Source organism: Macaca nemestrina, chromosome 2 (genome assembly GCF_043159975.1).
Source record: "Macaca nemestrina isolate mMacNem1 chromosome 2, mMacNem.hap1, whole genome shotgun sequence".
NCBI lineage: Eukaryota > Metazoa > Chordata > Mammalia > Primates > Cercopithecidae > Macaca > Macaca nemestrina.
Genome location: NC_092126.1, coordinates 80,952,792 through 80,966,561, shown reverse-complemented (window position 1 = coordinate 80,966,561; position 13,770 = coordinate 80,952,792). Strand labels below are relative to the sequence as shown.

Here is a 13,770-nt window from a genome sequence, read left to right as displayed (position 1 = left end):
TTAAGGAAATCAGTCCTCCAAATATGATGCTGTTGTAGTTTTTGGAACTCCTCTTTTGGAATTGTATTCAGAGATGAGAATATATTTCTTTGATATCAGTAGCATAAAACCACCTAAGGGTAAAATTGTTCAGGGTCAAGTTGCACATTCCACGTGGTTAAGCTAGAAAAGACTACTTATGCTCGTCATGGTGAAATAGTGACTAATTTAATGAGACTAATTTTTCTCACAGATTATTCACACACAAACACAAACAAATAGTTAAAAACTAATTGGTATGGTAAATCTAAGTTAAGCTTTCCAAAAAACTTCTTGGTTAAATGTGGAATCCCTGAAATAAGTTCAAAGCCTCCCTATGTCCATACTTTAAGGGGAGCAACTTTAATCACATGTATAAGAGATGGTAAAATACAATGGAATAGATGAGGTCATTACACCTATTTTGTTGTGCGCACGCACACATATATACATCATTATGACTTAAAATAAGATTTACACTAGAAAATAGCTTATTTTTTCTTCATTATAGAATGTCTGTAAGACATAGATATTCCCAGATAAAATTTTAATTTGCAATTATGCTCAAATTTATTCCCTCCTAACAGGAAAAAGGTCTCTGCTCTTTATTAAATTTTATTTACCATCTAATATGTATGATGCAGTGACCACATTTGTCTCCCTATTGCTCCTTCCCAATGAGACTGCAACAGAATCGATTGAATCTTTAACACACCACATGGGATGGCAATCTCTAGTATCGTGCTCTTATTTTATTCCAGTATTGGAATGGAGAGCATAAATTCTCATAATACAGAACTCATGTTAGGAAAATAAAATAATTAACTGCCAGAATGACCGGAGTCCAGCCCTCAAAAAGAATTGGGTATTTAAACTTAAATGGGTTATATACAACAACAAATCCTACATAGATCTATGAAACCTGAGTTTATTGCCTTATAAAATTTTTTGGCCAAAAAAATCTCAAATTTAAAAAGTTATTTTTGTGTAATAAACAGTCTATCTGAAGTTCTAGTTCCTCATCAGGTGCATGAAAACTCAACCCAGGGTTCTCATTTCTTTGTCCTAAATATGAGAGGTTTGAATTAGATGTCCTCCAAACTCCCCGCCAATGCTGTCACCATATTTTTCTATGAATCTATTTGATATAAGTGAGATAGTAGCCCAAAGCCAACTAAAGTTACTGTAGCTATTGCCTTAAGGTAGAGACACATGAAACATGACCAAAAAAGTAAATGAAAAGTAGGTGTATGATCTTGAGTTCTCCCTTCACGAAATCACAGTAGTCTGCACAGATAACTTGAGAGAACAAGTAAAAGTATTCTGAGGATTCCAAAACAACTTTAGGATAATTCTGTTAAGTTAGCTATTATATCTGTTATTTTAAATGTACGTAGCATTTCATCATCATTAAATGCACTACTAATAGATTCGTTGTATGTTAATCAACCATGCTACTTAGAACACTTGGGCATTTCAGAGATCAGGAAAGGGGTTTAAAAAATCCTTTCCTAAGAATATGAAAGTACTAACTACTAATATAAACATCAGAAATCTGAATTGTTGGTCTGCTTCTGTCCAATGGGAGATGAACGACAGTGAATGTAAAACTGAATTTACATTTCTAGTTGTTCATCTCCCAGTGCCTAGAGATTATCCTGTTCATATACCTATTGAAAACTAACTCAGAAAGATGAAAAATTATACTATGTTTACAACCTTTCAGAAAGAGTCTGCAAACTGCCTTAATAATCATTCTAAAATGTAACCACTTTTATTGTCAAGAAATTATTTTCTATGTCAAACATAAATTATATTACCCAAGAGTCTCCTCTTGGGGAAGTTAAGCAATCCCAGATCACTTTTCCTGTGGGTCTTCTTTTCTAATACCTCCTGTAGTAGCATCCTGTTTTAATCTTTGTGATTATTCTTCATAGACACCATATTCTAATGATTACCTAGCCTAGGGGCTGGCAAATTACAACCCACAAGCCAAATCTACCTCTATTTCTAAGTAAGGTTTTATTGAAACACAGCCATGATCATTCATTTATGTATTTATGTATTGTCTAAGATGCCTTATGTGCTTATAAAAAAAGATAATACGGCCTGCAAAACAAACAGATATTTCCTGTCTCTTTACAGAAAAACTTGCAGATCCCTGATCTAGTCAATGAAGTAACTTGAAATGTACAATTACTTCAGGTTTCATTTTACTTGTGTAAATACAGGGCCTGAGCAGTTTTATCATACACTTTCTAACAATTTCAGATCCTCTTTGGTATAACATAACCTCCTAAAATATTGGTTCCCAGCAAATGTGTAAGAGTACCATATAAGAGGCCCAATATAAGTTGATGATCAGTTTCAACTCCAAGCAGAGAAATCGTTTTCAGCAAAAAGTGTTAAAACTTCCTCCACAATCAGGGTACATATAGGAACACAGCGAGCCTCAGAATTATTTCAGTAAAGGTGCACTGAAGCTGTCCATTCATAGCACTGTTATCACCTCCCAATAATCTGATACATTCTCTTTCCTTAGCTTAATGGTGTACTGTGCATATCTGAGGAGACCATACCAAATGCTTCCAGAGCCAGAAAGCCATATAAATTGGTGGAGCAGGCTGCTGTGAGACTGTAGGGCATGGTGGGGTCTGTGGAGACCCTGAGCACATTCAATTGCCCAAATATATGAGCACTGATCTCCAAAGGGCTGCTGTGCAGTAATATGGGCCCAGAGTAGACAAATGTTTTTCAAGGGAAACTGAACAGCAAGATTCAAATTTCTTAGTACACTCTTAGTGCCAACACTGTAAAGGCTGTAAAACTGAACCTGTGTCCACTTAAAGTTGTAAAAATCTTTAAGATGTACTTGTCAATTGAGAATATGTCTGTGGAGGAGAACTGACCTTAGTTAAATCTCCTGGTTTAGAAATGAAGAAACTAAAGCATAGGAAAATTAAATTATTAGCCTAAGACTGTACTGAGTGTAGCTAGTCTGGGGCTAAAATTCTAATAGACTTGTACTTTCAGCATAATAATAGTTCTACTTTCAGCATACCACTCCACAAATGCTTCTTAATTTGGAGCGATTTAAGGGACTCACTGAGAATCTGGTAAGACTTAAGGATTCTTTCAGAGAAAAATATACCTAAGTGCAAATTCACCAAAAAATTGACTTGTAATATAAAGGATTTCATTCAGTCATGGAGCTTAACCATGCACATCCCCTTTTCAGGGATTTCTGGACACAAGGTTTAGTATTTTTTAATTATCCAATATGAAGAATCATAATAATCCAATTACATCAGACAAAAAAATCAAAAGCTTTACAACATTCGAGATAGGCTTCATTTACTACTTCTATTCATTTGTTTGATCATTATGTCACCTAATTATACCAGAGCAAATTTGTCAGACAGAACATGTTCCCAAACTAATAATACTGGTTTTATAACATTCTTTGTTTAATTTAAAATGATCAGTACTTTTGTTCAACTCAATTATAGTATCATTTAGAATAAATTATTTGATTTCAACCATCCCAAAATATATGAAGAAAATCTCTTTTCTTGGACACTGATGTGCACTTATTCTCAAAAGCACCTTGCTCACTAGCTTCCTCCAGGAGAAGTCAGCACCTCTCCCTTATTTTCAGAACAACTTGTATACTGCTCTTGTTAACTTTTTGGGAATTTTTGCTTATGGATCTCATCTCCAACTATACTGTTAGTCTTTTGAAGATGGAGCAAAAACTTAATTAAGCTCTGAGTATAATGCCTGCCACATAAGTACCATTCTGTTAATGTTGGATGAGTTAATATTGTCCTCACAAGACATTTCACCAGGTCTAGGGTAAGTTGCAGGTGCCATTTAAAAATTATCTCAAGATTTAATCAAAGTACAAGTAGTATTTTGGTATTTTGTCTCTTTTATAATTCTTAATTTTTCTACAAAGGAAATAAGAAGTGAATGATGACTAATTTGAAAAAAAAAATCTTTAAGCAAATAGTGTAGGGAAATAGCATAGAGGAAAGAAGGTTATAAACCTGTTCCAAAGCGGTGTCTGACAGAATATAAGTTAATCATGGAACAAAATTTCTACTGTCATGAATCTTGCCTGAGGTTTCCCAACTTCCCTTAGGATGGCAGATGGAGAGGTAACACACAAACCAACTTGTCTGTTATTTCAGACAAGAGACTCAACTGAGTACTTACTCTAAATTTTGAAAAATATCTTATATTTTGTAAAATAACGAATAGATATAAAGGAAATTATATTAAAAGTCAAAAGTCATAGATTAGACAAAATAAGAAAAATATGAATTATGTTCAACCCATGATATATATACAGTTTTGTACATTCTCCTGAATTTGCTTTTTAGAAAAGTTTACTTTGGTAAGGTAGAAAATTTTAGAGGAAATGATGCTTGGTTTATTGGCAAATTCAATACAGTTATTAAGTATTATACAAAGCACTGTGCTATAGGGAAGACCCTTGGGGAAGTAAACTAAAGTTAGCCCATTCGAAGGGCTAACATGGGGAAAATCTGGGATAATTTCAGCATCAAAATAGTAAAAATAAACGCTTATAGCACAGTGAATAAGTATTCATTTGTCCACCCTCATACAAATAAACAAATAAGGAAAGTCATTCCTTGCAATAAAAATCCAACTTTTAAATTTAGAAGGAATAATTTAATTAGAAAAATCAACATTTGACAAGAATTATCAATAAATACTATAATCAGTAGGCAAAAGTTGGACAGGAAACAGATTATTTCCATTGTCTCAAAGTATCTCCACACTAAATACTTACTAATTACAAAAGGAAAACAATAACTTTACAATGGAGAAACTCATAGCGAAGCCACCTTAACCAACTGATAAAGCTAATATCAGCACAAATTAGATTTGACTTCATGTGTTTCCTGACACGACATGCTGAAACTACAGCATCATTTTTGTTTTCTCCTGTCAAAAGTCTATAACCTAAATTGATTCATAAGGAATAATCAGCCAAACACCAGATGAGGGACTTTCTATAAAATAATGGCCAAATTATTAAAATATATCAACAAATAAAAGCTTTGTTTCCAAATTAATGATGGAGTATTTCACATTTCAAAGACCAACAAGACATGACAACAGAAAAAAAAGGCTGGGTGCAGTGGCTCACGCCTGTATTCCCAGCACTTTGGAGAGGCCGAGGCAGGCAAATCACCTGAGGTCAGGAGTTCGAGAACAGCCTGGCCAACATGGTGAAACCCCGTGTCTACTAAAAATACAAAACGTAGGCGTGGTGGTGGATGCCTGTAACCCCAACTACTCGGGAGGTTGAGGCAGGAGAATCGCTTGAACTGGAGAGGCGGAGATAGCAGTGAGTTGAGATGGTGCCACTGCACTCCAGCCTGGATGACAGAGCAAGATTCCATCTCAAAAGAAAAAAAAAAAAATAATACAGTATCTGAGATTTTCTTTTCCTACAAAGGACATGTGGCCAATTGGTAAAATCTGAATAAGTTCTATAGACTGCAGTATTATGTATATACTAATTTTTTGATTTTGATAATTATCATATGGTTATAAAAAATTGTTCTTAAGAAACACCTATTAAAATGTTTAGGGACATCAGGCCTGCAATTGACTCTTAACAGTTAAGAGTATATAAAATGTATAAATATATACATATAGGTTTCTGTGTGCATGTACATATGTGCACATACATCTGCTTCAGTTTTTATCAGTGGTTCTCTTTGATGTTAACCCAATTTGAAGAAAAATATACAAAGACTTTTTTTGTCTACTCTGCCTTCTTTTGTTAGTAACTCAGAAGTATTGGGCATGGGAAAAGAAGAGCAATTCAAGCATAATGCAAACCAACAATTTGTGTCTCCAGTACTATAAATAATCCTGAGTTACTACAGGCAGACCGTAAATTTGGTCTGTATAAAACCTTCCTCACTTTCCATTCCAACCCACAGCTACTTTTCCACAAGAGAAAGAAATCTATATACTATGTGCATAGCTATAGATACATGGATATTTTAAGCCAACTTACAAAGGAAAAATCCTTACCCCAATCCTACCAGTCACTTCAAATAAAGCAAGACAACATACAATCAAATAACAAATGGAGGATATAGTTATCATTTTGAGAGTACCCAATCTCCCTAACCCATGATTCCTTATGAACACTGTGGTCTCCCTTTGGATGAAATTCTCCATTTGGGATTATCTTAGTAGTTAAGACCTACCTGTACTATTGTCTCCCACTGAGGACAGAAAAGGACAGCGCTGTTCTCTGTTTCACCCACTCCCTGTTAGCCTATCAGCCACTTGCTTCTGGCAACCTGAAACATGAAGTTGTTTCTGGAGGCCAGATTCCTTGCAGCAGCAATAGAATTCTGCTATAACTGTGGCTCCTGCTTTCCCCAGAGCTCTCTGGCATCTGTAAATTTTCTGTATCAGACTCCATATTCCCATCAACTTGTATTCCCCTTTCTTCCCCCATTAGCCTTCCAGTAAAGTCTTTTGGGGCTTAAAATAACTAACCAGTTTCTCTTTCTTGGAATCAAAAATCCCAACTGACAAAAAGTTATTAGAATTTCTAAAATCTCAATTTAAAATAAGTTTTGCTAACTCTACTAATAGGAACCCAATAGGGGTCTGTTTACATGTGAGCAAATCTCTTTGGGGCACTTGCAAGTGTGGAGAGAAGATTGGCTTCACATTTGGTCATGGCCTCTCTGGCTATTTAGAGATAGGCTTCCATACAGATTAATTCCTACAAGAGGCAATTAAAGCTAAGTTCCTTTGATGTGCTGGAAGTTGAGATAAAAACGAAAAACTACCTGACTCTCAATAAATTTACTAAAACATTTTAATTGAACATGTGGCTGTTTCCAGAGTCTGTCCACCTGGTAGAGGCTCTTTACCTACAAAAGCACAATTGCTGTTTGGCAACTTGCATACTGTCTCTAAAATATCATCCTCCAACACCTCCTCCATAAACAAAATTTCCTCCTCTATGGATTAATTTTTCTTCCACAAAGAAAAGTCTTGGTTTTCAAAAAGAAATTGGATTCCGTACTAAAAATTTTAGTCCATTTTTCTTTATGAATTTAGATTGAAGAGTAATTGAAAATGCCTCTGATTAAAATGAAAGTTATCATTTTCCCTTTAGCTGCAAATAATATCAAAATACATTCAATGATTACAGTAATGAGCCTCCTGTCATGATGGTAAAGTAGAAACATCACTTCAGTAATACAAAATTCTTAAAATTGTGACAGGGTCCAAAGGCATTATTTTTACATAGATCACACAAGCCCTTGCTCATGCTCAGATGTGCAAATATAACTGTGTCTATAACTTGGATCCAAATTTATTTAGGTATAGAATATTATTTCATGATACGAGAAAAATTGTTCTCTACACCCACCTACAAATTTGAAGAGTACATAATTTCTAAAAGGAATTTACTCTGCAGAGTTTTTTTCCCCAAAATACTAATCTGAGTAAGCCAACTCCTGTGTAATCTTTTAATGACTCACCACTGCTTGAGGATACATTCAGATACCTTGGTATAATATACAATACACTTGATAATCTGTTTGCTGTTAACTTTTGCATGTTGTTCTCGCACCATTTCCTTTCATACACTCTTGCCTCTTTCCACTCTCAAATCTTCACACACTGTTCTCTTCCTACATCAGTATCTTTGCAAACCCTCTCCCAGCTCTTTTAATGCCTCTGGCTTCTTTCTATCTGTTCAAAGTCAACTCATGAGTCAAGATCTAACATTTGTGTGAAATTGTCCAAGAAGCACAGAGGAGAATCTAGGTAAATGATGGAAGTGAAAATTTATCCACAGAAAATAGTAAATTAATGAGAATGATTATTTAGAATATGCCATGTACCAAGCACTGTTCTGGGCTGTGACTATGACATTGAAAAAAAAAAAAATCCTGCCTTCAGAGATCTGACATTGTAGTAGGTGATGACTAAAACAAACAAACAGTGTGTCTGCTAGAAAGCGGTGTCAGAGAGGGGAAAACAATGCTAAACAAGGTAGGGAGGATACAGACAGCCAAGAAAACAAGTTGTAATTTCAAAGATAGTCAAGATACTTTCATGGTAATGAGACACTAAAGGATAGGTGGAGCCCATTGTACAGATATCTAGCAGAAGTGTACAGGCATGACAGAAGTTGAACAAGAGCCAGTGCAAAGGCCTGAGGCAGGAACATGCCCAGCATATATGAGAAACAGCAAAGAGTCCAGTGTGGTTGGAAAGGAGAGAGGGAAGTGGGGAAGTCTAAGGACATGAGTTCAGAGAGAGAAGAGGGTAATGGAGGCAGATCATGTAGATTCTCATATGCAGTGGACAAGTGGGGAGCCACTGTGGCTTTTAATCAAAGGAAGAACACACTCTGCCTACATTGTCCTCAGATCATTCTGACTGCTTTGTACGAAGAGAAAAAAAAGCAAAGGTGAAAGGAGGGAACCAGTTAAGAGGCTACTATAATAAAGCAAAAGATGATGGTAACTTGAATAAAGCTAGAGCAATGGAAGTGGTAAAAAGTGACAGGTTCTGGACATAATCTGAACATAAAACCAAGGAATTTTTTGAAAGATTGGGCATGGGGTATAAAAGAAAGAGAGAAGTCAAGGATGATATCCAGATTTTTGGCCTGGACAATGGGAAGAAAAGTACTTGCATAAGAAGAAGCAACCCCTGGCAGGAGTAAGTTCAAGATGAAGATGAGGAGCTCAGTTTTGGACAAGCTTAGTCCTCTTTAAAAAGCCAGATGACTGGGGAAATGGTCTTTGAAGGCTATTTTTTTTCCAGTTATAAAAATACTTGGGCCTGAGAAGATGCTAAGTACCATACACTCTCTGGTATCAAACAGCTTATCGTACATGTACCGTCATTCCCACCTTGTTAAAAGGAGGCAAACTTTATACAGTTAAAATTATTCAAGGGCAAAATTAAGGATGGGTGCTACATATATAAGGCACTAATTTGGATATCAAAATATATGACAGACAAATTTGGGGGATGTTGGGAAGTAAAGACACCATTAACTTTTATCTAATGATATAAAGCTTTCTAGTTAGCTCTTCCACTTACATACATGAAAAGCAGGATTCCAGATTTTTAAAGATAATTGAGATTATGATAGAAAATATGATTCAAATATTCTCATAAAAACCTTTTTTCAACAACTGTAACATATTTTCATCGAGCAATGTGAAACCCATGCAGAAAGAAAGGATCCCAGTAACCCTTTTTCAGAATACATTGTAGCTTAGGTGGGGAATAAATATTATAATTCAGATATAAATGCGTGTGCCACATGTTTGCTTTCTGCTCCACCGGGTGATTTACACCTGTATTAATGATGGACTGCCCAGACAACCCCCCTCCACTTGCCTGTCAATCAACAAAGCTGTCATCACCTGAAGAGTCGGATCATACAACTACTTATTTGAGAAGCACTGTGTCCTTTCTTAAAATGGCAAATTATCATAAATATGATATTTTCTGTTTTCAGTCTCTAAATATATTTTATGGTTAAACATTTAAATTGGAAAATATTTACACATAAAAATTTTAGGGAGTATAAATTAAAACTAAATGTTAAGGCATACACAATGCCCCACCTTTCAAATGCTGTCAGGCCAGGCAGCCATGAGGAGCGTGGAGGAGGGTGGAAACTGTGGGCACTAGTAGATTATATCGGTAACCAAAACTTTTTCCTAACATGCAACGTTATAAACCTTTGAATTTTGATAGATTTTACCATATAGATTAAATCATGGATGAACTGACTTCTCCTTTATTACTTTTACCATCCAATCCATTTTACCATCAAATTTCAAAGTCCAAGACCTGTTAGGAGGGGAAAAATGGCTAAGTGCATAAAAATATTCTGATTTGTATCTACTTTAATTAAGGACACAAATGGGCTATGTCAATTGAAATCAACAGTTGTCACTCCTCCCTCATCAACCAGCACATGCATACACACACACACACCCCCCCAACCACACACATACAAGCATACACACCCCTCTGTACCCTCTGGTTGCATGGATCAGGAAGCATACGGGAAGCGCTTCCTATGAATCTGCTGAAACTCTACCACAGCCAATAAAAAATTAAAATATGTGTCCCCCAGGACTGAAAAGCAGAATGAGAGCTGGAAAGACATCATTATTAATGCAAGGAGCAAAGCACAAAGCCAGGTTTGAGGTGGGTTCTTTTTTAATATAAAGTGACATTTCCTATAACCTCTGGACCATGAGCCTGCAGGTCTGATATAGATAATTTCTTCAGAAATTGAGAACACCAAATTTGTGTGGGATAGCAGTAAATTGGTGTCAAAAATGAGGAACAGTTTCAAGTTCCTGTTTGTCTCTGCATCACTTCTGCAATGTTCCGATTATATTTTCATGCATTGGCCTGTAGTTGGGTATTAATAGAATGTTTTGACAATTATGTATAAAAGATGCAAAAGCAGCACCCACAGTCTGACTGATGAATATTGTCTTTTCAAACTCTGTCAGCCTTCCTAAGCTTGGAAACAGCACAAGATTACTGTGAAGGAAAACAGATTCAGGTCAGCAACCCTGAATATAAAACTCCACTTGCAATATATTTGTAATAGTGAGAAAAGCAATTGCCCATGAATTCTTGGTGAACCAAAAGCAATTAGATTTACAAAAAAAAGAGAACTGTTAGAAATAAGTTTTCCATAAAAATATAGCACAGACACTATTCCCATTACTGAAGTCCATCAGAACTGATAGTGTTTGTATCAGAATATTTCAAACGTGTTAAAAATAAACAGCATCATTTTTATTCAAGGTGACTAAAAAATAAAGTTGGTGTTTTCAACTTTGTTGATATTGTGACTGGGGCCTGTAGGAATGCATTTAAGAGGTGAATTCAAAATCTGTCAGACATGGTAGTGTTTAAATCTCTCACCAAAATGAAATCTAATACTGTTCCTTTAATGCAAGCTGGGAAAGAGTGTGAGTAACAGTTTAATCAACCCCCAGCAGCTAAATGGATAGATGAGAGTAGACTGGGGAAGCAGAGCTGCATAGCACAGAGAAGAGCAGGAAGAAAAAAACGAGTAATATCTTGTATTACAGATAGTGCTTTTCTTCTAGGCTCACAAAACACTTCAAATGAATTCTCTAATTAATCCTGATAATATTTTATGAGGGATTGGGGGGGTGATTTATTGCCTACTGTATATAAGGAAAACAAGAAGAGTAAATCTCAGCCTGTTCAAGGTCATATAAGTGAGAAAGCCAGGAACACAATTCAGATTTCCTGGCTCATTCTCCTCCATTCAGACTGTACCTGATCTGTGCACTCCAGTGTTCTTTAGGTGGGGGTTTTGAGGTGAAAGGGTATAAAAATATACCAAGATCTCGCAAATGGACCTAACTGGGAGGGGGTGTTCTAGCATTCAGCGCATAGAGGCCAGAAATGCTGCTGAACATAATGCACAGGTCAGCCCCCGCAACAAGGAATTATCTGGCTCAAAATGTCAATAGTGCTGTTGTTGAGAAACCCTGATTTACAGGGAAAATATTTGATTTCTGCTATCTGTGTTTTATTTTGCATCATACTTTTAAAAGCAGGCAAATCTTTAACTATTTTTTAGATATATTAGTCAACATAATGCAGGACAAATTCCCTGAACATTTTGGTAACTCTAACCTTCGTGCAAAGAGAGCTACAATTCAGTCAGCTAATATTATCACACTGGAAAAAAAAAACCCACAAAATGTATTTATTGAATCACACAAAGAAATTAAGAAAATGATTACCAATTATCTTGGCAAGAATTCCTTAATTAATTGCCAGCACTAATGCCATGTTATCTTCCCCATTATTAAAACAATGTGACTTCTATTAAAAACTATTCATTAAAGATTCATTCGTTTCTTACTGCATCCTGCTGTTTCATATCTTATGTAGCTAAAGGGCTGCTTCCTACAGGATGAAGTACTGCTGTGCAGAGAAGCAGCTACAACTATAGAATTTATGTTGAGAGACATTATGCTTCTGAATGTTCAGTCTAAAATATCATAAAGATATTATTTGTAAAAGCAAACAAAGCTGATGTATAAAGGTCAGGAGTGTCTGTGTGGTTACACACCCACTTAAACTCTAAGATGTTAGTATTTCCTGCAAGTATTCCATTCTCTTGGGGATACTAAGCACAGGAACTGCCATTTTTATGGAATAGTAAAGTGACAACACCAAGAGCTTGTTAGAATGAGAAACTGGTACCTTCCAAAAGTAATTTGCATTGTTTCCTCTCAGACTTATAGCAGTGGTTCTCAGTGAGGAGAATTTTGCACCCCCTCCCACAGTGGACTTCTGGCAATATCTAGAGACATTTTTAGCCTTCACAACAGGGAGAGAGTGCTCTAGCATTCCGCACATAGAGGCTAGAAATGCTGCTGAACATAATGCAAAGGACAGCCCCCACCCTTCCCCAACAGAGAATTATCTGGCTCAAAATGTCAATAGTGTTGCTGTTGAGAAAACCTGATTTACAGGGAAAATATTTGATTTCTGCTACCAGTCACCACTGTTGCTCTTAGCAAACTCAGTCATAGTTGTGAAAGTATTTAAGTTAGTACTTAGGTAACACTGTTAAAATAATTAGAACCTGGGGATTCTTTTCTACATTTCTCCCCATAAATGAGCTGAATAGAGTGGAGTAATTAGCTAACCAAAGATTTATATAATTGCCACTAAATGCCCCCGCTCTCAACCTATTCCCCAAACCCACCTCTAATGCTACAAATGGCTAACACTTTAAGTTAGAAAAGAGAAAAATCCTATGTGTCTGACATATTTGAATTGAAGCCAAGGAGACAAAACCAAACCTTAGTCTGCAACCTCCCTTGGGAAATCTTTGTTCATTTTAATACTTGTTCAGTCAGCTGTCTGACTGAATGACAAGGTTTTTATCTCTAATGTGAGTGGCTTTGAAGGCTACTTGCGTTATCCATTCCTCAGCAACTGCTGCTGAAACCGCAACATTGCAAACTGATAATTAAATCCAGCTGCCTCTACTATGAATTCAATCATATCAACATTAGCAGCAATCTTAGTGGTTGTTGGTGGATTTCTTTTTCCATTTCTAGACAACATAATTAACTTCACTAGCCTTCTTAGATTAAACAAAACTCAGAGCTAAAGAATACTATGAATTAAACTACTATAAATACTACTATTCATGCAAAGGAATGCAGTTGGATCATTAGGATGTTGAATCAGTGCCAATGCATTGTGTTTAGCCATTTGACCTAATACACATTAATATTATGCTCAACAGTTAGTAGAGTTTCAAATTTCACTTGCAAAAGTTCATGTTAACTGACAATTTATCACTCATGAAAAATTAACTCCAGCGCCTGTAAACAAGATGTAAGCCAACAAGTCAAACATTGAAATGTACCCACTAAAAATTGCCAAAGAGATTTCATAGTGTTTGGACTAAGAATGCAAAGGAAATATGTCCTAAATGACTGTAAGATGATCTGTCATAGTTCAAATATTTCAAAACTGTCTGATTTTTGAATTACAATGTCACCCATAGAAATACTTAGCTCAAAATACACTTTAAGCCACTTAATTCATATGACATTAATAGCAAGAAAAATTTTCTTAATAACCTGTTTACTTGCACAAGTCTAACAGTTGTTTTACAGA

At 35.8% G+C, this 13,770-nt stretch overlaps 1 protein-coding gene across 1 annotated transcript in view; it reads right to left on the bottom strand.

Moving 5' to 3' along the window:
- The window catches only part of LOC112422917 (EGF-like and EMI domain-containing protein 1), a 584,541-nt gene that overhangs the window by 477,547 nt on the left and 93,224 nt on the right, over positions 1 to 13,770 (bottom strand). The gene's annotated exons all lie outside the window — the stretch shown is intronic.